Source organism: Balaenoptera musculus, chromosome 7, assembly GCF_009873245.2.
Source record: "Balaenoptera musculus isolate JJ_BM4_2016_0621 chromosome 7, mBalMus1.pri.v3, whole genome shotgun sequence".
Classification (NCBI taxonomy): domain Eukaryota; kingdom Metazoa; phylum Chordata; class Mammalia; order Artiodactyla; family Balaenopteridae; genus Balaenoptera; species Balaenoptera musculus.
Genome location: NC_045791.1, coordinates 103095541 through 103123204, shown reverse-complemented (window position 1 = coordinate 103123204; position 27664 = coordinate 103095541). Strand labels below are relative to the sequence as shown.

Genomic DNA, 27664 nt, shown 5'->3' with positions numbered 1-27664 from the left:
CTACTGTACTAGCATGAAAAGCTCTGCTATATTCTTATGCCATAAAATATCGCTGCTCCCAAATCCCAGCAGATCTGTGGTCTGTAACATTCTTTGCAAAGGCTGTGAATGGTTCATATTTTAAAATTGTTCTTTATGTGAGATTCTATTGAAAATCCAAAGATCCTTGCCAAAAAAGTAGTAGTAGGGACGTAGCAGACACACACGTAATGAGCAAAGCATTTCAGTCCTTTTCTAAGAGTATTTACACATTCCAGAGGTAATTAAAAGATACACGAGTATAAAGTCCTTAGCAATAGATATTGATTTTTCAGGAACAGATCCTTAAAGTAATGGAGAAGATGATGGTTTATTTTCTTGCAGACCAGTTAGAGTCATTTTGATGCAGGAAGGTGGAAATGATGTGTTTGCTATTTTGCTGATTTGACTAGATCTAATCAGGTATTGATTCTGAACTCTGTGTAGAGAGTAGACAGTGAGAGAAGCTGGAGGAAGATAATGGGTGAGGGTCTAAGCTTCCTTCAGCTTTCCCACAATGAGCTCTTGAGTTACAAAGAGAAAGGAGCCACTTCTTAAAGGAAAATGTCAATTAATACGATATAAGCTCACGAACTTATAGTCAGTTGAAATTCAAAAGACATTCCCAATTATTTGCTTCTAGATATAGCCACTAAGTCAAATACAGACTACCATAGTTCTAAAGCAGTATATTTTGAATAGATTGACTTATTAATAGAGCATCAATTATTTATATATGAAGCATTTGAAAGCAATGTGTTTTCCCACAGATTTTAAATGTAATTTCCACATATGGTTGCATCATAAAGTTATTTATTAAAATGATTCCTGATCCATAGGGAATGAGAAACACCAGGATAAGTACTGTCTATTCATCAAATTCTCTATTTATAGGCCAAATAAATGAGGTTTTACTATATTGAAAATGACATTAAGCCATTATTCTACTTTCTCTAAGACTATGTAATTGCTCCTTTTTGTAACTGAAGAAGGTATCATCCTCATGGTAAAAATAGGAGAGAAAAAATATATCCATCACTCTAGATTCTGTCTGTGTGGCTACCGACAAAGTCATTTAAAACTACTTATGTAAAGATATGGTACAGAGTGGGATGAAAAGATGTGACAACGTTTTCCTAGCCCTGTTATAAATCTGCATCTTATTTGAAGAAGGAATAAAACCCAAGGAGGGCTCAAATTTTGCTCCAAAAATATGCGGCCTCTTCACAAGTATATCTCTGAAGAATGTCTTGTTTCATGAAAAAAAAAAAACCCAATATTGGAGAGATACTTCCCATACATTAAGCTATATTTTAAATGACACCCTGGATTCTTCATCAGGGAATAGGCCTCAGATACTGAGCTTCAGATTCTTCCTGAATAAAGTGGGAAAAGTAAAGTCTTTACAGTGCCTGCTTACAGAGAAATTCTGAAGGGAAATAAGATGGTCTGTAGATGTTTTTTTAATTTCCTGGAAGAAAAGCATGTTCATCTAAAATTGATTTTATGGATGCTTTTTAAAAGCTAGTGGATCCAGTAAATTCTATTTCACCTGCAAAATTGGCATTGGGCCTCCACACACTTACCTGGGCCATCCTTCTTTTTTGACTTTCAACCACACTCGGCTGAGCATGAACATCAGCTTACAGAAAACTCACCTAGATTCCAGGGAAACCAAACAAAACGGGAAGACTAGAATCAATGTCTTCACATTTTCCTCTAGATTTCCATTGAGTTTGTCTAATTTATTTCAAGACAATAGCATCACAGAGTGTTAATATTTGATCATCTAGAATTGTAGTAAGTTCTGCTAGCCACAAAAAAATTGGTGTGTAAAATATAAGTTGGGAGAAAGTTCTAGTTTCTGCCACATAGTGAATGGGTTAACAGGAACCTATCTCCCACTACATACATATAGAAAAGCTAGATAAATTATAACAAAAAATATATGCAAATATCATCTCAAGGGAAGAAATGGCCAGGCCGATATTCCACAGGTTAGGAGAGAAGGCAAAGCCAGAGTGATAGAGACGATGTATGTCTGATGGTTAGGGACACAGACTCTGAGCCAGAAAACTTGGGTCCAAATCCTGATTGCCACTTACTGGTTCCCTCTGATATTAACAGCAAGAACAAATCAAACTTTCAATGATTTATTGGTCAAAGTAGATATCATAATGGAAGTTGGAACATAGTATACTTAGAAATGAATGTAAGTGTAAACACCACATATCAAATAGAGCAGGATACAACTGAAGTGATATGCAGGCAGAAATTTCTAATCTATGCATTAGAAACAAAGATTAACAGTTAATAATTTAAGGATTTAAGTCAAAAAATAACAGCAAAACTCTGGAGAAAAAAAAAAGTAATAATAAAAATAAGAACAAAAATTCGTGAAATAGAAACAAAGAAACAAGAGAAGATCAACAAAGCTCAAAGTGAGTGCATTAAAATATGGATAAAATATACACATGTATGACAAGATTGAGCTATAAAGAAGAAAATAAGAATATTAGGAATAGAATGAACATTACAAGGGGTAATGGGGAAATGTTTTACTATTTTGAGTATATACTTAAACATTCTATGCCAACACATTTGGAATTTGGAAGAAATTAATATTTTTCTTAAAAATTATTGAAACATATATTACCACGAGTGATTCAGGATAACATAGAAAATCAAATGGTCTCATAACCCTTTAAAAAAATCAAACTAATATTCAAAGCAGCACCTATTCCTCCTCCTGCAAAATGTATGCACAAAAATACACACATTAACTAACACAGCAAGCAAAAGAAACACCAGCCCCAGACAGTAAGCCAAGTTACAGCAGATGTTCAAGGAATAAGCAATTCAAATTTGATACAAACTCTTCAAAAAAATAAAGCAAGTGAGAGTGTTTTTTCCATCTCCTTTTATGGCGCTATTATGTCTTTGGAATATTGACAGTATAAAAAGAGAAATTATAGGGCAATCTTACTATGGAATAAGATTCAAATGTCTAAATAAATTTTGACCAACCTTAATTTTGGATGATATAAAGTAAATAAAACACATCAAGATCAGATAGGGTGTGTTCTGAGATGCAAGAATGGTTTAACATTAGGAAATCTACAAAAGTAAATCAACACATGTCGAGATGCCTTTGACTTCAAGTAAGAAAGAAGCCTACAGAAAAGTAGCAAGTATTATTCCACAAAACAAGAGGCCCAGAGGTTGGGCAGTTTCAGGATTAATTCTGGAGCACCATTGTGTTATCAAGAAACCAGGTTCCACTCATTTTTTCTCTCTGCAGTGTTCAATGTGTAGATGATTCTCTGCATAGTTGCAAGATGGTAGTGGAAATACTAAAAATATTCAAAAAAAGGATGAGTCCCTGCCCTACCCTTTTGCCAGTTCCCCAAGCAGAATACATTTTATGTGTCATTGGCTACAGTCACGTCACTCCACCATGTTTAAACCAACCACCGGGAGAGATAATAGAAGTACTATAGCTTGTTTAGACTAATCAAAATTCACTGTAGGAGCTGGGGAGCCATCCAGACCATGAACTACATAAGCTCCCTATACCTGAACAAAATCAATTTTCTTTTAGTAAGGTAGACCTGGAATAATAGCTTGGGTATAGCCTGCAGTGTTTACACATAAAGAGGAAAATATGAAATCAATTTAGTAGTTATAGCAAAAACGGTGAATGAAATTCAACACTAAGTCCTGAGTAAAAGGAACAACAGTGAAAACCACTTTTAAAAATGGAAAGGGGAAAGGAAATTAACATGATGAATTCAATCCTCCAAAACTCTTAGTATCTTACAATGTATTTCTTTACATCCAGGAACTAATCAAGAATGCCAATCAGTTCTTTTCACTTGTATTAAATATTTTAATGGATATTCTCATCATATATCTGAAATGAAATGGAAAGAACCTGAAATGAAATGTAAGGATTGGCTAGAAAGAGACTTTTTTTTTTTTTTTGTGATACATGATCATTTGCGTGAAAAATGTTAAGAGGATATATTGCCAAATTAATATAATGCATAAACTGGCTTAAAGAGTTTCTGGATATAAGATCAGTATACATATGTGGGACACATATATGCCTTTTGTTACATAGCTAAATTAAAAATGTAACTAATGTACAAAAAGATCTAAGTTACAATAGCAATAGTGAAGTATCTAGCAATTAATCCTTACAAATCTTCATGGAGAGAATTATAGAACTTTATTGTTGAAATTGAAGTTCTATTTTCTCAAATTCTTAGGTAGAAAGGAAATAAATATATTAATTTTATAGGATTGTTTTAAAGATTAAATGAAGTAATGTATAAAAATTATTTAACACTGTTTCTTGCCTAACAATTACTCAGAAATAGAAGGTTTTAAATAAATTTTATAGAAATATATTATTATTTTAAGAACCTATAAAATCTCTAAGAGCCCTGGAGTTCCTCGGAGCAATTTGAAAACCACAGGATGGCATTTATATTTTTCAGCTAATCTAAACCAAATCCCACTTCCCTTTTCTGACCTAAGCAAAAACTGGACATTTCCCTTGGCTAGGAATTCTCTCAACCTTTATGTACACAGTGTGTCCCATTACCACTTGTCAGCTTGTGTTTTTCTTGTTTTATTTTTATACTTATAGGAATGCTTTGTCCCCTGCAAAAAGAGAAAAAATTCTCCAATTTTATGGTTAATCCTTTCTCCTTTTCTATCTCACAAAACATCTTGTCTTCATTCATTTATTACACAAACATTTTTAAGTGACTGTGTCAGGCACAATCCAGGTTCATGGGGTAAATCAATAAACAAAATCTACAAAATCTCTTGCCCTCATGGAGATTAAGGGGAACAAATATTGAACAATATACCTAAAAAATTAGCTAGCTGTGGCAGAAATTGCTAGCTGTCCACCAGAACTCTATTGCAATATTTTCTGTCTTTCCTGAGTACCAAGGTGCTCTTGCAATTAAGTGTGCTCACTTGGCTAAGTTTTGCCCACATGATACACATGATACGAAGTGATGTGTGCCATTTCCTGGCCAAAGCTGATATGGCCCTCCATATCCTCTTATATTTTGTTTTCTATTGATTGGATACATAAAAATTGCAGGTCCCTAGGGGATGATGGTGCCACAGAATAGAAAGAGCCAATCACTGAATCACAACCGAAAAAAAAACTTCCCTCTTATAAGGAATACTGCTTTGGTCTGTTTCATGTGTGACACAAAATTTATTGTGTTTAGCTCTTAGATACTTTTGGCATAGATACTTTTGGCTTTACATGCTGCAGTCCAGTATGTCCTGAGTAAAATAAATATACAGTATGTTTGAAATTATTAGTTACAAAGAGAAAAATAAATAAGCCAACCAACTGAAAAACAGAGCAAACTCAATGGGCATGGGATGCCAAAGTGTAGGGTTGTTGCAGTTTTAATAGAGTGGTTAGAGTAGTCTTCATTGAGAAGGTGATATTTCAGTTTTGAAAGAGGTGAGGGAATTATTCAGGTAGACATCTTGAAGAAGAACATTCCACTAACTGCAGCATAATGGCTTTAAGTCGGAGTGTACTGGGAATGTTCAAGTCACACCTGATAGACCACTGTTGGTAGAGTTTTTGTTCTAAGTAAAATCAAAGCCAATGTAGGGTTATGAGCAGAGGAGTGAGATTGATTTGAAAGGATCATTCTGGCTGTTTTGATGAGAACAGCTGTAAGGATAGACATAGGGAGACCAGTTGTGAGGCTATCACAGTAAACTAGGTGAGAGTTGATAAGGATTCAGTCTGTTTTGTTTTTTTGGTCTTTTGTTTTTTTTGGCCATGTTGCGTGGCTTGAGGGTTCTTAGCTCCCCGGACCAGGGATTGAACCTGTGCCCTTGGCAGTAAAAGTGCAGAGTCCTAACCACTGGACCACCAGGGAATTCCCTATAAGGGCTCAGTCTGGACTAATGCTGGAGATAATGATAAATGACAAGATTTTGCATATATTTTGAGAGCAGGACCAATGGTATTTGCTTACAAATTAAAGTCAAGGTATAGACAAAGAGAAGAGGTGAGGAAACTTGGAGGGTTTTGGCCTGATTAACCAAAGTTGTGAATGCACCATCAAACTGAGGTGGGGATTCATTCAAAGATGATGGGGAGGAATTCTGTTGTGAAATTGTTAACATTGAGAGGCCTATTCGTTTTCTATTAGTGTTGAACCATATGTAATTGCTGACATTCAACCTGTATAACTGTAAAAATGGCAATTTTGTATCATTTGACCTGATACAAGTCTGGAGTTCGGAAGAAAGGTCTGGAAATCATCTGTATAAAGGTAGTATTTCAAGCTATGTGACTAGATTAGAGCGCTGTATAGGCCAGGGCTCAATTGGGAACCAGAAACCACATCAAAGATCTTAACTATACGATGTAACATAAAGAGGATGGTAGCCAGGTATTAGAAAACTGAAAAAGCAGGAAGAAGACACAACTTCAGGAAGCAGTCACCATTCCTTTGCTGGGGAAGCAAAGGGAAGAGGTTGGGATTAATGAAATGTAGTCTTAGAAGAGGGGTCCATGGGACTCAGATCTCTGAGGAGGTGGCATTATTTGCTTGGTGCTTCAGAGAGGACTGATTCCGGCAATATTTGGGGGGAACCCTACAAACTGGGACAAATCACTGCTACTGGAATCAGCTGTCTCTTCCAGGGTCTGTCTGTCTCTCTTCCACTACCATTTAAGTTTCTTCTCCCTCTTCTCATCTTCCAATTTATCTCTTGCCCTCATTGGCAGAACCTAAATGGGACCAGCTGGCAAAGGAGAATGTGGTGTGCAGAATCCCAAGCTCAGTATTACAAAGCCCAGTATAAAAGAATAGCCTGAAGGTGAGACTCAGGAACTAAATAATCAGCACCGTCACCAAAGAGTGAGTCTAGAGAGCACCCCATGCCCTGGACACTCCATGTGAGAGGTTAAGGAGAATGGGGGCAAAGGAATCATAGAAGGAACAATCAATGGGGTAGGAGGAAAACTAAACGTATGTGCATTCTTGATATCCCAGTAAATAAAGTGCTTTCAAGAAGAGCTGTTTATCAACTGTGTAAAATGTAAAAGATCAAGTAGGCTGTGAACTAAGAATTAGTTGAATTTGTGATATGTCATTGGTGACCTCGGCCAAAGGTGTTTTAATGAGTTATGAGGACAATAAAGAGGGAATGGGAATAGCAAAGTTAGATATTTAAGTATATACAACAGTTTGGGGCGACTGCAAAAGGGAGCAGAGAAATGGGGCGATATTTAGGAAGAGAAGTCCAGTGGAAGGATTTCTTTTTTAATAATGAAAAAACCGGTAGCATGTTTGTATACTAATGGAATGATCCAGTAGAGAAGTAAACATAGATACCATAGAAAAGTAAGGGAATTACTTCTGAAACAACATGCTTGGGATGGAAAGAAGGGATGGAATCAAGTGCATGAATGGGGGGATTTGCTTTAAGTAGGCATATGGGTAGTTCATCTCTAACAACAGAAGGGATGGTGAGTTCATGAGGACAGATGCTAAAAAGCCTGCAGATGTAGTGGTGGAATCTGTCGACATTCTTTCCTAATTGCTTAAATGATTGCTTAAATTGTTGATGTTATCAACCAAGAGTGAAGATGGAAGAGAACATGTGTAATACTGAAGAGCAACAGAGTCCTTGGATGAGGACAGGGCTTTAGATGCTAATTCCTAGAGCCTCAGTTTCTTCATCTGAAAAATGCAGTTAAATAATAATGCCTGTGTAAAATAAGAGCTATTAAATCCCCTTGCAAAATTAAAACTACAATACAGATGTCAAACATTATTAATGAAGAAATCTATACAAAATATAATTGAAATACTTTCTTAGTAAAAAATAGCCATGGATATGTATAGCTTGGAATTTTCCAGAAAACACAATAACAAGAAAAATTATTTATCACTTTCCAATAACACACATTTTAAATCGATCTATTATACACACACTCTCTAGGAATATTTTCTAGCAATGTTTGGGTTAAAACTTAAATCATTAAATTGAAAAATCCTTGAAGTCAGAGCTATCTTGTTAAGTTTTCAGTATTAAATGAGAGCACCTCACATATAGGAGGAGTGCAGTAAATATTTTGGAGTAATTACTATAATAATGCTGGTCTGTCAAATACTACTTATGAGAGAGAGGGAGGGAGAAAATTAGAGGAGGAGGAAGAGATAGATAGAGATAGAGATGGAGATAGAGATAGAGATGGAGATAGAGAGAGAGAGAGATAGAGAGAGGGAGAGATAGAGAGAGGGAGATGGAGAGAGATAGAGATAGAGGTAGAGAGAGAGAGAGATGGAGATAGAGATAGAGACAGAGATGGAGAGAGAGATATAGACAGAGATAGAGAGAGGGAGATGGAGATAGAGATAGAGATGGAGATAGAGATAGAGATAGACAGAGATAGAGATAGAGTGAGAGAGAGAGGAAGAGAGAGAGAATTTATGAGATAAAGCCACATCCTAGGTAGTATTAACACTTCTTTTCTGATGTGATGAAATGTATCCTTATGTCCCTGAAATTATTTCTAACTCTAGTAACAAAATGCCTGACAACTAAATATATATGAACGTTCTCTCTTCTTTGAGCCATCACTGGATTTAAATTAGATTTAAATTATGGGAACCCAGGTGATCCTGAATAATTACTAATGGGATGAGTTAATACTTCAGGTTTAATTTTTCCATTTAAAATGTTCTCTTGGAACGGACAGATTCTTTGTACAGGTGAGTCTTAAATGAGATGCTGAAGGAGATGGCAGCTGAGATGAATGAACAAATAATAGTCACTGTTCAAGAACTAACCTGGGAGGACAGCATGACCGTTTTTATGTTTGGACCATGTTAAGCTGTCTTTTCTGCTAATTGAGCTGTCTGTAAACTACATGCTCAATTTTGAGGCAAAGGGACTTTTCACATTTAGTTTGTAATTCTTGCTCTTTTTCTTGTTTGATGTTCCAGACCATGACTATATCAGATCATCCTTTGGAATAAATAAGTTTTTCTTCTGGTGATTTGAGGCTTGGATGAAGGAATTGAAAAATTATTTGTAAGTCTTCTGACTTATTGCATGGCATTGAAGAAAAATAATGTCAAATATCTTTTATTTTTAACAACGTCATTAAAGTATAATTTATATACCATAAAACTCACTCACTTTAAGTGTAGAAGTCAAAGAATTTTAGTAAATTTATAGAGTTGTGCAACCATCATTACAATCAATTTTCACAAATACATGTTATCCCAGAAAGACCACAGCTCCATTTGCAGTCAATCCCCATTCCCAGCCCCAACCCCAGGTAACCACTAAATCTACTCTCTTTCTCTATAGATTTGCTTTTCTAGACATTTCATATAAATGAATGATATACTATGCAGGCTATTGTGTCAGGCTTCTTTCACTTAGCATAATGTTTTTGAGGTTAGTCCATTCTTTAGAGGACTTTCCACATATACTTGAGATTCTTTACAGGTCTCTTCATAAAGACTTCATAGCACTTAGTGACCAGTCCCTCCCATCAAGAAACTTGCACAAGCCTCTTAGATAGCCTCATCCACCAGAGGGCAGACAGCAGAAGCAAGAAGAACTACAATCCTGCAGCCTGTGGAACAAAAACCACATTCACAGAAAGAGAGACAAGATGAAACGGCAGAGGGCTTTGTATCAGATGAAAGAACAAGATAAAACCCCAGAAAAACAACTAAAAATGAAATGAAAATAAATATGAAATGAAATAAAAAAATGAAATGGAGATAGGCAATCTTCCAGAAAAAGGATTCAGAATAATGATAGTGAAGATGATCCAGGACCTCGGAAAAAGAATGGAGGCAAAGATCAAGAAGATGCAAGAAATGTTTAACAAAGATCTAGAAGAATTAAAGAACAAACAAACAGAGATGAACAATACAATAACTGAAATGAAAAATACACTAGAAGGAATCAATAGCAGAATAACCGAGGGAGAAGAATGGATAAGTGACCTGGAAGACAGAATGGTGGAATTCGCTGCTGTGGAACAGAATAAAGAAAAAGGAATGAAAAGAAATGAAGACAGCCTAAGAGACCTCTGGGACAACATTAAACACAACAACATTCGCATTATAGGGGTCCCAGAAGGAGAAGAGAGAGAGAAAGGACCTGAGAAAATATTTGAAGAGAGTATAGTCGAAAACTTCCCTAACATGGGAAGGGAAATAGCCACCCAAGTCCAGGAAGTGCAGAGAGTCCCATACAGGATAAACCCAAGGAGAAACACACTGAGACACATAGTAATCAAATTGGCAAAAATTAAAGACAAAGAAAAATTATTGAAAGCAGCAAGGGAAAAACGACAAATAACATACAAGGGAACTCCCATAAGGTTAACAGCTGATTTCTCAGCAGAAACTCTACAAGCCAGAAGGGAGTGGCATGATATACTTAAGGTGATGAAAGGGAAGAACCTACAACCAAGATTACTCTACCCGGCAAGGATCTCATTCAGATTCGATGGAGAAATCAAAAGGTTTACAGACAAGCAAAAGCTAAGAGAATTCAGCACCACCAAACCAGCTCTAAAACAAATGCTAAAGGAACTTCTCTAAGTGGGAAACACAAGAGAAGGAAAGGACCTACAAAAATAAACCCAAAACAATTAAGAAAATGGTAATAGGAACATACATATTGATAATTATCTTAAACGTGAATGGATTAAATGCTCCAACCAAAAGACACAGGCTTGATGAATGGATATAAAAACAAGACCCATATACATGCTGTCTACAAGAGACCCACTTCAGACCTAGGGACACATACAGACTGAAAGTGAGGGGATGGAAAAAGATATTCCATGCAAATGGAAATCAAAAGAAAGCTGGAGTAGTAATATTCATATCAGATAAAATAGACTTTAAAATAAAGAATGTTACAAGAGACAAGGAAGGACACTACATAATGATCAAGGGATCAAGCCAAGAAGAAGATATAACAATTATAAATATATATGCACCCAACATAGGAGCACCTCAATACATAAGGCAACTGCTAACAGCTATAAAGAGGAAATCCACAGTAACATGATAATAGTGGGGGATTTTAACACCTCACTTACACCACTGGACAGATCATCCAAACCGAAAATTAATAAGGAAACACAAGCTTTAAATGACACAATAGACCAGATAGATTTAATTGATATTTATAGGACATTCCATCCCAAAACAGCAGATTACACTTTCTTCTCAAGTGCACACAGAAGATTCTCCAGGATAGATCACATCTTGGGTCACAAATCAAGCCTCAGTAAATTTAAGAAAATTGAAATCATATCAAGCATCTTTTCTGACCACAATGTTATTGGATTAGAAATTAATTACAGGGAAAAAACGTAAAAAACACAAACACATGGAGGCTAAACAATACGTTACTAAATAACCAGGAGATCACTGAAGAAATCAAAGAGGAAATCAAAAAATACCTAGAGACAAATGACAATGAAAACACGATGATCCAAAACCTATGGGATGCAGCAAAAGCAGTTCTAAGAAGGAAGTTTATAGCTATACAAGCCTACCTCAAGAAACAAGAAAAACTCAAATAATCTAACTTTACACCTAAAGGAACTAGAGAAAGAAGAACAAACAAAACCTAAAGTTAGCAGAAGGAAAGAAATCATAAAGATCAGAGCAAAAATAAATGAAACAGAAACAAAGAAAACAATAGCAAAGATCAATGAAACTAAAAGCTGGTTCTCTGAGAAGATAAACGAAATTGATAAACCATTAGCCAGACTCATCAAGAAAAAGACAGAGAGGACTCAAATCAATAAAATTAAAAATGAAAAAGGAGAAGTTGCAATAGACACCGCAGAAATACAAAACATCCTAAGAGACTACTACAAGCAACTCTATGGAATATAATGGACAACCTGGAAGAAATGGACAAATTCTTAGAAAGGCATAACCTTCCAAGACTGAACCAGGAAGAAATAGAAAATATGAACAGACCAATCACAAGTAATGAAATTGAAACTGTGATTAAAAATCTTCCAACAGAAAAAGTCCAGGACCAGACGGCTTCACAGGTGAATTCTATCAAATATTTACAGAAGACCTAACACCCATCCTTCTCAAACTCTTCCAAAAAACTGTCGAGGAAGGAACACTCCCAAACTCATTCTTTGAGGCCACCGTCACCCTGACACCAAAACCAGGCAAAGATACTACAAAAAAAGAAAATTACAGACCAATATCACTGATGAATATAGATGCAAAAATCCTCAACAAAATACTAGCAAACAGAATCCAACAACACATTAAAAGGATCATACAGCTTGATCAAGTGGGATTTACCCCAAAGATGCAAGGATTCTTCAATATACGCAAATCAATCAATGTGATACACCATTTTAACAAATTGAAGAAGAAAAACCATATGATCATCTCAATAGATGCAGAAAAAGATTTTGACAAAATTCGACACCCATTTATGATAAAAACTCTCCAGAAAGTGGGCATAGAGGGAACCTACTTCAACATAATAAAGGCCATATACGACAAACCCACAGCAAACATCATTCTCAATGGTGAAAAACTGAAAGCATTTCCTCTACGATCAGGAACAAGACAAAGATGTCCACTCTCGCCACTATAATTCAACATAGTTTTGGAAGTCCTAGCCACAGCAATCAGAGAAAAATAAATAAAAAGAATACAAATTGGAAAAGAAGAAGTAAAACTGTCAGTGTTTGCAGATGACATGATACTATGCATAGAGAATCCTAAAGAGGCCACCAGAAAACTACTAGAGGTAATCAATGAATTTGGTAAAGTTGCAGGATACAAAATTAATGCGTAGAAATCTCTTGCATTCCTATATACTAATGATGAAAAATCTGAAAGAGAAATTAAGGAAACACTCCCATTTACCATTGCAACAAAAAGAATAAAATACCTAGGAATAAGCCTACCTAGGGAGACAAAAGATCTGTATGCAGAAAACTATAAGACACTGATGAAACAAATTAAAGATGATACAAACAGATGGAGAGATATACCATGTTCTTGGATTGGAAGAATCAATATTGTGAAAATGACTATACTACCCAAAGCAATCTATAGATTCAATGAAATCCCTACCAAATTACCAATGGCATTTTTTACAGAACTAGAACAAAAAACCTTAAAATTTGAATAGAGACACAAAAGAGCCCGAATAGCCAAAGCAGTCTTGAGGGAAAAAAATGGAGCTGGAGGAATCAGACTCCCTGACTTCAGACTATACTACAAAGCTACAGTCATCAAGACAATATGGTACTGGCACAAAAACAGAAATATAGATCAATGGAACAGGATAGAAAGCCCAGAGATAAACCCACGCACCTATGGTCAACTAATCTATGACAAAGGAGGCAAGGATATACAATGGAGAAAAGACAGTCTCTTCAATAAGTGGTGCTGGGAAAGGTGGACAGCTACATGTAAAAGAACGAAATTAGAACATTCCCTAACACCATACACAAAAATAAACTCAAAATGGATTCGAGACCTAAATGTAAGACCGGACACTATAAAATTCTTAGAGGAAAACATAGGAAGAACACTCTTTGACATAAATCACAGCAAGATATTTTTTGATCCATCTCCTAGAGTAAAGGAAATAAAAACAAAAATAAACAAATGGGACCTAATGAAACTTCAAAGCTTTTGCACAGCAAAGGAAACCATAAACAAGACTAAAAGACAACCCTCAGGATGGGAGAAAATATTTGCAAATGAATCATTGGTCAAAGGATTAATCTCCAAAATATATAAACAGCTCATGCAGCTCAATATTAAAAAAAACAAACAACCCAATCCAAAAATGGGGAGAAGACCTACAAAGAAGACATACAGATGGCCAAGAAGCACATGAAAAGCTGCTCAACATCACTAATTATTAGAGAAATGCAAATCAAAACTACAATGAGGTATCACCTCACACCAGTTAGAATGGGCATCATCAGAAGCTCTACAAACAGCAAATGCTGGAGAGGGTGTGGAGAAAAGGGAACCCTCTTGCACTGTTTGGTGGGAATGTAGATTGATACGACCACTACGGTGAACAGTATGGAGGTTCCTTAAAGAACTAAAAATAGAATTACCATATGACCCAGCAATCCCACTACTGGGCATATACCCAGAGAAAACCATAATTCCAAAAGACACATGCACCCCAATGTTCATTGCAGCACTATTTACAATAGCCAGGTCATGGAAGCAACCTAAATGCCCATCGACAGACGAATGGATAAAGAAGAAGTGGTACATATATACAATGTAATACTACTCAGCCATAAAAAGGAACAAAATTCGGTCATTTGTAGAGATGTGGATGCATCTAGAGACTGTCATACAGAGTGAAGTAAGTCAGGAAGTGAAAAACAAGTATAGTGTAACGCATATATGTGGAACCTAGAAAATGGTACAGATGAACCAGTTTGCAGAGCAGAAATTGAGACACAGAAGTAGAGAAAAAACGTATGGGCACCAAGGGGGGAAAGCAGTGGGGGGCGGGGGTGGTGGTGGGATGAATTGGGAGATTGGGATTGACATGTATACACTGAGGTGTATAAAATGGATGACTAATAAGAAAAATAAATAAATAAACATAAAAAAAAAAGATTTCATAGCACTTATTTTATTGTGACTCACAGTTTTCATTGCAATTCAGTCATCCTCATTGGATTGTGAAGTCGTTGGGGCAGGGACTTTATTTCATTCTTTGCAAACAATCGCAATCTAATTTGCTATATAATTGGCACTCAATTAGTGCTTGTTGAGTTACTGAATGAATGATGGAAAAGTTGATTTTTCACTTCTGCCGTTTGCTCCTTGTTGCAGATCGTTTGCTTGGGAAGCACATTAGGAGACGGAATTTATTGTGCAGATGTTTATTAGGGAGTATCCTTGGAAGGGAGGAGGAGGAAGTGGGATTAGGCCCAGAGAGAGTTGAGCTGTAATATATACTCTGTGATAACTTTAGCCAAACCTGCAGGGAGCTCTGAACCTGAAATGGCCTGTCAGGGTTGTCCCATGTTAGGTTGAAATGGCCCAGCCTTTATAATTCCTTTCCATTAGTCAGTCACTGGACCTGGGCCAGCATGTGAAGGGTATGGCCTGGGCCCAGTGGCTTTCTGCAGAGGTGACAGGACATCCTTCATTGTAGGGGACCTGAGCTGTGCAACTCTGTGTTTATTGAGTTTCTACAATTTTTTCTTACCCAAATCTTAGTTAAGGCAATGTCATAATCATATTCTTCTAAGTGGTCCAGATTTTCTTTTTTGTTTCAAAAGATCACTGTAATATATGTTAAATTCTGCTGTGCTGCTAAAATAGTATTTTTGTGTATAACAAATATTTTTTAAAGCTACATCAAGTCCTTGTCAGAAATGTTCAATAATTTTAGTTTAAAATTAAGAACAAACGAGGCTTTAAAGACAAACGGATTTTCTAATCATTTTAGAAATATCTTAAAATTTTTCTGTTTCATCTTTTTTGCTAGATAGTTCTTCCGCTGTCAACATATGTGGGAGAAGTTGTTTTGAGATTATTCAAACTCTTGGATGAATAATTTATCAAATTGTCAGCAGCTGTTTTTCTAACAACAGATTTTAATGCATCAGTCGTCTTTCATTTCTTAAACTTTAAAAATTTTTAAAAATTTGCCAAAAACATATTCATGGGCCTTTTCCACAACTTATCCTGCAATATCAAATTTGGCAGTGGTCTTTTTAGTCTCCCTAAGAACAGTATTAGCACTAAAAGAATTTTTGTCAATATTTAATATTTTATTTTCAAAAAATAAAATTTCCATTTCCTGGCAGCCTACTGACCCTTTGGCTCTCTTTTCAGCATTCACCACTATTAGCTGTAAAGTATTTGTAAGCCAAGAAGGGTTGGGCCCCTTTGTTTGGATTCACATTGTGTGTCATCTGGGGATTACTGGAGGATCTCTCGTTGCTGCTGCTGTTCTCATTCAAAGGACTAATAGTAACGATAGAGTGCTTTCCACATCCTGGTCCTTTACTAGGTATTTTCCAGGAGGTGTAGTTAACCAACAAAGAGAAATTTTCTTCTCCTTGGTGCCATCTCAGTGGCGATGCTGGCCATTTCCTATTTATTCCAAAAGCTCCATAAATTCTACCAACTTGAGGGACTTGTATATATAGGAAGTTTCATGTGCATTATCTTATATTAATTCTCAAGTCAGCTTTATAAAGACAAGTACTTCAGTTACTCTTTCAATAAGAAAAACATGAGATTCACAGAAAGGTCAAGTAATTTATCGAGGGTCCTATAATAAAGAAATAGCAGCCTTCATACACTAAATCTGAGGCCAACTCTCTAGTTATCATGTTAACAAAATTTGAGTTGAGGCAGTCGAGTTCCATTTAAGAAAGGTATAAGTAGTGTACTTGTCACAAGCAGAGTGCACATGGAAGAACTAGCACTGGCTAATCCACTGACTGACTTTGAATTGTATTTTAGAGGGTTGTAACGATTATAAAAATAAAAATAAATAAGTGCATTTTATTACTTAACTCAGTCCTCAATTCCCATAAGATCAATTCTCTTGTAAAATGCTATGATAGGGAGTTATACTTAAATAGGACGGATTGAATGCATACCTTTTTTCCCCCCTGAAAAGTCCACTACAAAGAGAGTAAAGAAACCAAAGGTATTAACTGCACTGGCCAGAAAGACTGGGATGGCATCCAAATCTGCTGTATCCATTACAAGTTCTATTACATCTGCTGGGCCATACAGTGCAAATGGCTGAGCAGCTTGCACAATAGTGTGGATCTGTCATAAGACTTATCTTACTCTGGGCCCCACTGAAACATTCTAAACTAGCCACCTTACAGAGTACCTGGTAAATGATTTGCTTCTTATTCAATATATATGAGTGTATGTTGCTTCCAGAATTCAAACAGTCCTTTAGACATTGTGCCTCCTTCTTAGTGGAAGAAGATACTAGATGCAATAACTTGGCATCTAGTACCCAACTTTGGAGGATGTATCTCAACTTGCCTCAGACCTCTCAAGCCCCAGAAGTTTCACTGAGGTGGCGGGCTGCTTAAATGTTGCTGGATTTATTTCCTACTCTCTGGTTTGCATGTATTTTGCCAGGATATTTGTACTTCCTCCTCGGCACATTCAATCAGCATGCTATCATCAATATGATGAATTAGCATCATCTCTTGTGCAATGTAAGATGATAAAGTGTCTCTGGACTGGATTATAACATAGAGCTATAGATTTGACGTATCCCTGGAGTAGTACAGTGAAAGGGTATTACTGTCTTTGTCAGGTAAAGGCAAACTACTCGTTGTGGTATATATTAATATAGAGGAGAAAAGCACTCATTAAACCAATAGCTGCATACTTGGGAATAGAGACTGGGTTGATTTGCTCCAGCAAAGAAACTACATCCAGAACATCATATTCAGTTTAAGTTTGCCGTCTGATTAATTTTTTTTTTTTTTTTTTATTGGTTGGGCCTTTGACTACTCTTCGTTGTGGTGCGCATGCTTCTCATTGCGGTGGTTTCTCTTGTTGCAGAGCATGGGCTAGGCACACACGCTTCAGTAGTTGTGGTGTGTGGGCTCAGTCGTTGTGGCTCACAGGCTCTAGAGGGCAGGCTCAGTAGTTGTGGTGCATGGGCTTAGTTGCTCCGCGGTATGTGGGATCTTCTGGGACCAGGGATTGAACCCGCGTGCCCTGCATTGGCAGGCGGATTCTTAACCACTGCGCCACCAGGGAAGTCCTGATTACATTTTCAATAATCCACTTCATTCCTCTTACACATAGGCTAACTAGGATAATTGAATGGGGATGTGGTTGGGATCTCTGCAATCTTCCAGAAAGGCAGTGTTGATTTTGATTTACTATTTTGACAGGCAGAGGCAGTTCTAGAGGTTTCCACTTGGCTTTTCCTACTACAATAGCCCTCACTTTGTATGTCAGGAAAACAATATGGGGAATCTGCCAGTTGCTGAGTATGTCTTTTGCAATAATGCTTTCCAGGACTAGAAAAATAACCATGCAGTGGGTTTAGCAACCCAAGAGACCTATTGTGAGCTGCATCAAAGGCAAACTCCATCATCACCTGGATTTCGTAGGCCCCTACTCTGGACTTTAATGGACCTTAATCTTATTTGGCCTTAATCTTATGTGAGTCCCTGGAATTAGCATCAGTTAAGACTCATAATTAAGCATAGTCTAGTCAGTTAAGTCAGTGTCTAGTAATCTACCCCCCCACTCCACAATTTCCTGAGTATTTTCGTTTATTCAATTTACTGCCCTGTTAAGTTTTTCTGGGTCCCATTGGAGAAGACTAAGAAGAAAATATATGCAAAGTTTTGGCATTGTATCAGGAGATTTCTTTAAGGGAAACCAGGCTTCCATTCAGTGGACTCTGAGTTAGTGAACTGGGTCATGTCTGGAAACTGGCTAAGGCATCTTGATTCTATTGTGGTGATTCAAGTCAGATTTCTGTTCACAAGGCTGAGAGTTCATCACCTGTAGAAGTCAAGTTAAGACTTCCATAGACTGCCCATATATTTCTGTCCCAGGGACCCCACCAATAACTTTGCAAGTCAAACCATTCTGATTACAGCTTCAGTCCTGGTACCCATTACAGGAACCATGCCCACTTTGTCTCTATAGGTTAAGCCCCATCCCTTTGCTCCTGCCATTCTGGAATCCCATCAATCCCATGGGATTCACAAACCTCATTTTTACAGCAACATCTCACTCTTGCTCCTAGCTTAAAGATATCATTCACTAGAAAGCTTTTCATGGATTCTGGTGCTCCCCTCACAAATGTATTTCTTAAAACTCTGTGAAGTGGGGTAACTTCTGGAATATCCTGGGACCATGGTTAAAGTTTAAATAAGTAGGTGATGATAATAATATTACTCCAACATTCTTATTTCCCTAAGCTTTTAGATAGCTTCCTAAATCCTTAGATCCTTTCTTCTTGAGTATACCAAGGAATTTTTGGTATTGCAATTTCATTTAACATAGGCCACTATTGTCTTCAAGAAAACTATTAGAGCCACACCCTGCCAGACTATCTCATTGAATCTAGACTATCTGGATTGTGTACCAAATCAATACATTCAACCCAATCCAATATTTTCAATTTTCCATCATAGTCTATCTTTAGGATACATTCTCATATACCTTATTCAGGTTTCTTCCAACATAAATTGTAAAAAGATTAAATTGTTTTCATGTTTATGCGACCTCCAGCTAGCTCATACATTATTCCTGTCGTATTAGAGCTTGCTGGGATATGAGTCTGGTTTAAGTCTTGAAACGAGTGGTGGTGAGGGTAAGTCTTAAGGATCATTACTCTCCCTGCAAGTCAGTTACATTAGGACAGTTTAATATGAGTTTTTAAGACAAGAGGGGCTAATGTCCTCAGATAAGAAAGGAAGGGCTGCTCCTCCCATCAACGGTGGCCTGGTGGATTTGAGTGTTCAAGGTACATCTTCACATAATCTCATTGTAATTTTCATGTATCTCATTTTAATTTTCAGAATCTCATCCCTTTCTGATCAAAGCCCTAACCTCAACACAAGAGGCTCCACAAAATTCTGAATTTAATTTGTCCACCAGTAGGATCATATTTTGAATTTGTTTTTCAGAAATTGTGGGCCTATAGCTATAGAAGATAAGGAATTTGTTCAGGCAAGTTATAGGATCACTCTGGCTCTTTATCTGAACCATGGCCTGGAAATTTTCAGTACTGAGCTCATCTTTTTTTCTTATGCTCCATTTACTGGCTCACTCAGAAGCAATCAACCAACCTCACAGTTTTATACTCTAATTACTACTATAATATTCTATTAAGTTAGCAATTTCATCTTTTAAGGATGAAAGCCTTCTAATTGGCTTTTCATTCCTGGTGACTAGAGGTGATAATTTAACAGTCATTTTGCCTCTGCAGATCATATGACTTCCCATTTGCTACAAGACATAGGTCATTGTTATTTTTATTTTAGAATCTAGTCCCATCAGAGAACCACATCCAGATTCTCATCCTTAAGGCTCTATTTCCCTGGAATCAACTCCATTACCAACAACTGTATCAGTCAGTGTTCAGGCAGGAAAACAGAAACCTCTCTCTGAATTCTGGACGTAGAATGTTTGTATAGAATCAGGAGGTTGTGGTACTGAAGGAAGAGCTGGAGGGGGTGGGAGAGAGCTATCATCAATAAATCTGCTACAAAAATTCAGGGGGCAGCTGCAGAAGGGTGGGGGTGTGGCAGTTAAGATATGTCTGAAGCAGTTGAGTGACACCTGACACTTTTTATACACATGGCAGGAACCAGTCTAAAGCTCATGTCTGCACACACATCTGACCATTCCACCTTCCCAGAATTATCAATTCTGGTACATTTCTTACTTTTATTTATTTATTTTTAAATCTAAGTATAGTTAATTTACAATGTTGTGTTCATTTCAGGTGTACAGCAAAGTGATTCAATTATACATATACATATATTCATTCTTTTTCAGATTCTTTTCCCTTATAGGTTATTACAATATATTGAGCATAGTTCCCTGTGCTATACAGTAGGTCCTTGTTGGTTATCTATTTTATATATAGTAGTGTGCATATGTTAATCTCAAACTCCTAATTTATCCCCCCGTCCCCCTTTCCCTTTTGGAAACCATAAGTTAGTTTTCTATGTCTGTGGGTTGTGTGATGGCAAGCTCTAACCTGGACCACACAGGATATGTGACTTTGGAGAACATAGCTCTTGACCTTAAATGAGAATGGTAGTGGTGGTGTGAGCTGACAGCAGAAAATCCTGTATAATGTCTAAAAACAAACAAACAAAAAATAGTTGGGATATGAAAATGTTATTTGAAAGAGACAGCAGGATGCTGTGTATGATTTCCTTAATAGAGTGCAAAATGGAGGTAGAATGGAATCTGATAAGATACTGCTGTTCCTTTTATAAGCCTATTAATACCATTTGGTTTTTTAAAGAATGTGCAAATATTACTTTAAAAAGAAATCTAGGGCAATAGTGTTAAAGGAATATCATTTTTCAGGTAAATTAGAAAATTTTACTGTGCAGATTAAAACATTCCTATGCAGATTTAAAATAATTTTATAACTTTCAAAAGAAATGGAGCATTCTGGTTGGTTGCACTACTATATTTGGTCAAACTTGTCATCCTCAGACCTGGAAGAAACATAATGTCCTCTGATGGCCCACATACTAACTTGGTATATATTGCATATCAAGGATGTTAGTTTCTTTTGGTGAGGCCATGGCCGCAGTAGGCAGCTCTTTGTGGTAAAAGTCAGGTGTCAGTTTTACCTCAAACATGTTCATAGGGCTGGGTAGAGAAGGGTGATTTCTTCTGTCCATGGCAAATTCTGGATCTGGCAGGGCCAACATTATTTAGATGGAGATTAAGTGCTAAATGTAACTGTCAGCTTGATATTTTGTTGGAAATCACAGCAAGGAGAGCTTGGCTTTGTATGCAGAGGATATAGAAAGAACTGTATGTGAACATATTTAGATCCTTAAATGATAACTGTCAAAGATTGGAAAATCTTTTTCTTAAACATTCTTTTTGAAGAAGTGATGTTTGGAATGGAATTTATTGAGTTTTATTGTTGTTGAAGGTTTGTTCCTACATATTAACCAAAAGCAGTCCATCCCAGAAATTAGAAGTCTTCCAGAGAAGCAGAATTGCATAATGTATTAAACATGCACGCTTTAGAAGCAGATTCTTCTGGTTCAGGTCCTCGCTCTGCCTTTTGCTAGCTAAATTTCTCCTGAATCGTTCCATTTTAGCATTCGTTTCTCTTTTTTAAAATGAAGTTGATACTCCCTACCTCACCATTTAGGAGGATTCAAAGAACTGATAATGCATATAAATTGCTTAACAAAGTTTCCAGTACATAAAATATTAGCTATCATTTTCATGAATAGGTTTAGGTGATTTTTTTCAAAATACACCACACAAAAGCATGTTTCTAGAATGTGAGGGAGTATGTATGTGTGTACAGTTGAGAACATAGGAAATATCAAATCATAGCATGACAATATTCAGACTTTTAACTCTTGGTGTTCTTTGAAGGGTAGATGATTAGAAACACTGTACAGCTGTTGAAAGGCATACATAAAATTATGTAAATAAAGTCTCTTTATTTCTGCAGAGACACTAACAATGTAAACAGATGTTGTAGAGTTGCAGCCTAAGAGAGCTGTAAGGGGCAATGGTTTCAGCATCCTTGTGTCCCAAGGCACTGAGAGAAGAATGCTATGCTCATAGAATGCTTCAAACAAATGTTACTCTTATTATTATCATTATCATCATTATAGGACAAAACAAAACAAGAGCAAGAATAAATATCAGAGTTCTCTTAGCCCAAGTTTTTAATTTTACTGATAAGCATATCAGACTTGCTCAAGGTCACAAAAGTGGCATTCCCTGAGTCTGTAATGGAAAGAAGGACTCTCTATTTCCAGTTTTTCCCTCTACTCCGTTGATGATAACCTACTTTATTAGTTTGTTAGGGATGCCATAATAGAATGCCATAGAGTGGGGGGCATAAACAACAGAAATTTATTTTCTCACGGTTCTGGAGGCTGAAAGTCCAAGATCAAGGTGGTGGTAGGGTTGGTTTCTCCTGCAACTTCTAGTTTTGGCTTGTAAATGGTCCCACTGTCTCCTCACATGGTCTTTCCTCAATGCATACACATCCATGATATCTCTTCCTCTTCCTATAAGACCACTGGTCATATTAGATTAGGGCCCCACCCAATGACCTAGTTTAACCTTAATTATCTCTTTAAAGACCCAAGTATAGTTACATTGGCATTAAGGCTTTGACATATGGATTTGGAAGAGGGGGACATAAATCAGTCCATAATGCCTACCCATGAAAATATTATTTTTCTAATATTGTTCTAATGTTCTTCTCCTAAGTTGAAACCTTGCTGGATATGTCTGTGTCCAGATCTATATTTATAGACATGTATGTTAAATGTTAAACCTAATCATCCTATCCTGGTACTCAGAATTCAGGGATCAGGTCAATCTGCCAAACAGAATAAACAAAAACCACATTTTCAGAACAATTCAACATTTTAATTTCAATTGTAAATTCTCAGCAACTTTGTTATATTTAAGCGAGTAGGAAATGCATTTCAGGTTAAATGGGAAAAGTTGTTATTTATATTTCTCATCAAGGTTTTATCTTGAAACTAGTTTAACAGTAGTGACAAATGCTTCTCCATAAGTGTTTTCTGCACTCTTAAAGTTTAGTTTTCCAGGTTGAGTCTTTTTTTTCAATTTATTTATTTTGTTTATTTGGCTATGTTGGGTCTTAGTTGCTGCAGCTGGGCTCTTCGTTGGGCACGCAGGCTTCTCTCTAGTTGTGGAGCGTGGGCTCCAGAGTGCATAGGCTTGGTAGTTGTGGCATGTGGGTTTAGTTGCCCCGCGGCATGTGGGAACTTAGTTCCCCGACCAGTGATCAAACCCGCGTCCCCTGCATTGGAAGGCGGCTTCTTAACCACTGGACCACCAGGGAAGTTCCTCCCAGGTAGAGTCTTTATCAGAAAAGAGAAAATCTGGATGGGAGCATGATCTGCATGCTTCAAGGAAGTATAGCTGTAGATGGAGACAGAGGTTACAGAGATAGAGATGGAGGTGGGGGTAAGGTTAGAGATAGGGATGGAGATAGACATGGATATTTCATAGATATTTCTGTGTAGGGTTACACATTTTGTTGTACGAGAAAACATTTTATTCCTATCCATGAACCTATATGAAGGCAAATCCATCTCTTTTCACACTTATGTCCCCAGTGTAAGACAACCTATTTACAGAGCCTACTGAGGGCACAGAAATTTCAGGCTCACTTAAAAGGAAATACATGTAAATGGTTTAACTGCTGGGAACCACTTTTTTGCATGAAAGAACACAGCAAGTATTTTCCATAAATGTAATAATTATTTTATATTATAGTTGAAAAGCATAGTGTTTTGATGACTTGATCAGAGCTGACGCTTGGGGGCAGATGTGCCCAGGAACCAGACTGGGGCCCTGTCTCTACAGTTAGGCAGAGCTGCTCCTCCTACAATGCTTGGCTCCATTTTGTAGAACAGGAAACTGAAGCCCAGAGAGATGAGTGGTTTTTAAAAATTCAACTGATGAGGAAGTGGTAGAGATGAAATGGAAGCCAGGGAGCTTGATTCTCACTGAATGAGACAGAATACAGACTGCTCAATGTTCAGCATTGCTATTTTTGTTAGCTACCAGGGGGAAAAAAACAACAAGATATATTGTGATAAATTAAACATTACTTGGATTTACGTACTCACATCTCTACAGGCTTGTGGCCGTCCTTTGGAGAGTAAGAATGTCTAAGGGCACCCTAGAGGTTTGGAAACAGCTGGGAGAGTTTAGTGGACCAATGTGGCTCTGGTGAAGACCACACCAAAAGGTTTGATCTGGGGACCCATTGTCTTGGGGATAGAAACAGTAAAGGTAGCTAGTGTACACGGGGTAGCCAGCAAGCAAGTGGTCACCCAGTTATGAGAGAGACCACACTTGACCGTGGCCCATAATGGGGATCTTCATATTGGCTCAGAGTCCCACCTAAGCTATAAATTACCACTTATCTCTCACATAATCTAAATTCATCCCATTGAAAATAAACTTCTGAGAAGGTAACTCTGAATCTGGAAATTCTTTGTTTGGCTATGTTGAAAACCTTGGACATTTTCTCGTACAGAGCTGTCAGGTGGTACAGAGGTTCGAGTCTCTCCTTGTTCATCACATGCCACTAAAATATAAAATCAAAACCAAATTCTTGGGAATTCCTCGGGAGCCCAGTGGTTAGGACTCTGTTCTTCCACTGCAGGGGGCACGGGTTCGATCCTCGGTAGTGGAACTAAGATCTCACAAGCTACGTGGCATGGCCAAAAAAAACAAAAACAAAACAAGTTCTTAGTATCTTTTCCTGAAATATGATCCAATTAAGTGCCATTGATGCTGATTTTTTAAGTCATAGAAGACAGATCTTTATTGCCTAGGTGAACAATGAGAGGAAAGAAAGAACAATGGAGAATCTGTGACCACCTAAAGATACATTTTAGCCCTTGGATTTAACCTTCTACAGTAAAACATTACTGAGAAAGGCAGTTTTTCACAAAGAACATTAACTGGTTTTTTTTGCCGTTGTTTGTTTTTCCTTTTATTTTCCCTCTGAGCCACTTACCCTCTGGTGGAGATGCTGGAGAATAATGAGATTGTCACAAGACAGTTTAGCGATTGGAAGAAGAGTTCTAGATGAACTGTTGATGGGGAAAAACGAGCATCCATACAGTAACTGGTCAGCTGAACTTGGATGTGATTTTACACACTCTGCTGTTTGCTCCTCTGCACAAGCCATGTAGTGTTTAAATGCTAATGGGATGTCAGCATTTTCTTTAGTATTTAGACAACAGAAATCCTAAAGAGATATTTCTAAGTCTGCACACGAGTTTCCATAGCAATCTTTGGCTTGGAATAAAATTAGGATAAAGAACTCAACATAACTTTAAAATCTCAACTAACCCACAGCAACAGGTTTTACCACAAGACAGACATTTCTATTGGGAATACTGATCTGATTAAGTGTCCACAACCAAGAACTTTATTTAGCGGTACCATCTGCAGCCATAATTAGTCTGAACTTGTGAAAATGAAGAGTTTGACAGGAGATATGACATTCATTTCTGAGAAAGGAGAACTGCCTTATTTTGCATGGATGAAAGCACAGAAATGTAATGAAAATGTATTCACCGAGATGCTACAGGAACTCGTTAGCAGCTTTTAAACAGAGAGAGGGAGAAAACTGGAAAATTACTTGGGGCTGGAAGTTGAGTTAGTAGACAGCTGACTTAACACTTCTTACTACAAGCATAGCTTCTTTTCTGGTTGGAGCCACAGTGGATGACTTTCATGCAAACCCAGAAGCTAGAACTGCCCAAGGATGTAGATATGCTAACCGATTGTTTAAGCCTCCATGGGCACCTGGACCCCCAAGATGCAGACACCTGGGCAGTACTTCAGAGAAACAACTGATGGAGACCCCCTGGCTCCCCAGGTCTTCTTGATTTTTAATGTGCACCCCTATCACCTGGAAATCTTGTGAAAATGCAGATTCTGATTGATCTGGGATGAGATGGGGTTGAAGTCTGTTTTTCTAACAAGGCGATGCTGGTCCCTACCTTGAGAAACAATCTAGACCATAGGAAATAGGAGAACACGGAGGCTCATCCACAGCCATTCTTTCCCAGCCCTCACCCCAATCACAAAGTAGGCAAAAGAACGCTTTTGTCTTTTATCAGCCTCTTACTCTCTTTCTGGCTTTCTTGCCCTACCTCATTTGATATTTTTGCCATTTTGAGGTTTTCTGGAAACCCAGGGGATGGAAGGGACAAGAGAGTATGAACAGATTGTAAATGGTCATTTGCCCAAGACCTAAAAGAACCCTCTCTAGGGATACTCACAACCCATTTCTTATCCCTTACCTGTGTCTGGGGACATAAATTTTTGTCCTTGGCTTTAATCCCACATGACAGAATTCACCAGGATAACACTCTTGACCACTTCCGGTAGAAAGAAATTCTAGCTTTTCTTTCAATATGGAACACTAAATTTAATATATTGTATGCATTAAATTTAGTGTTTGTCTTTAAGATAAACCACTACTTTAAGAAAGACATTCTTTTTCCTTTTAAAATAATGGCTGAACCTGTTATCTAAGACCCTTATGTATTAAATAGATAATCTAATTGACCTTCTACTGGATTGGAATTCAGAAGATCTGACTTTTGTTCCTTGCTCCATCTATCAGTTATTCTGTGACCTGAAGGCAAAAGATTTAACTTTTCTGGGTCTCTGTTTCCCTATTTTATAAGGTGGAAGTTTGATGAGGTGATTACTGAAGTGTCCTCTGAAGCTATAATTCTAGAGTCCTAGTAAATAAAGTAATTGAGTTCATATACTGCAAGAGTAAATTTTACTTTTGTCACCATCATATATTTTGGAAAATTGTTTAATTTTTGTCCCCTTTAGATTCCACATCCACGTTGATGGCTTAATTAGCAGCATATGTAGCTCAGTGAGAGATCAGTTCATTCTGGTCTTATTACTTGACCATTTCTTTCTTAGTATGTTAGAAATCTTCCGTTTTGGGGGAGAAATATGCCGGGATAGGAATCATATAGTGCAATAATCTCTGTTAAGAACATTTACTTTAAAAAAATGGCAGCGTTATTGAGATATAATTTACATACCATATAATCCTATAATTTACCCTTGTAAAGTGTACAATTGAGTGGTTTTAAGTATATTCACAGAGTTGTGTAACCATTACCACACTCAATTTTAGAACATATCATCATCCCACGAAGAAAGTGCATACCCATTAACAATTACTCTCATTTCTCCTCAAATCGCCCCATCCCCACCTTTAGGCAACCACTAATCTCCTTTTGTGTCCCTGGATTTGTGTATTTCAGACATTTCATATAAATGGCATCATA

The 27664-nt window shown here is 37.2% G+C and overlaps 1 non-coding gene across 1 annotated transcript; it reads right to left on the bottom strand.

Moving 5' to 3' along the window:
- Positions 1–5874: 5874 nt before the first annotated feature.
- On the bottom strand, positions 5875–5948 carry TRNAK-UUU. The gene has a single exon. It is a non-coding gene; the product is annotated as a tRNA-Lys (tRNA).
- Positions 5949–27664: the final 21716 nt, after the last annotated feature.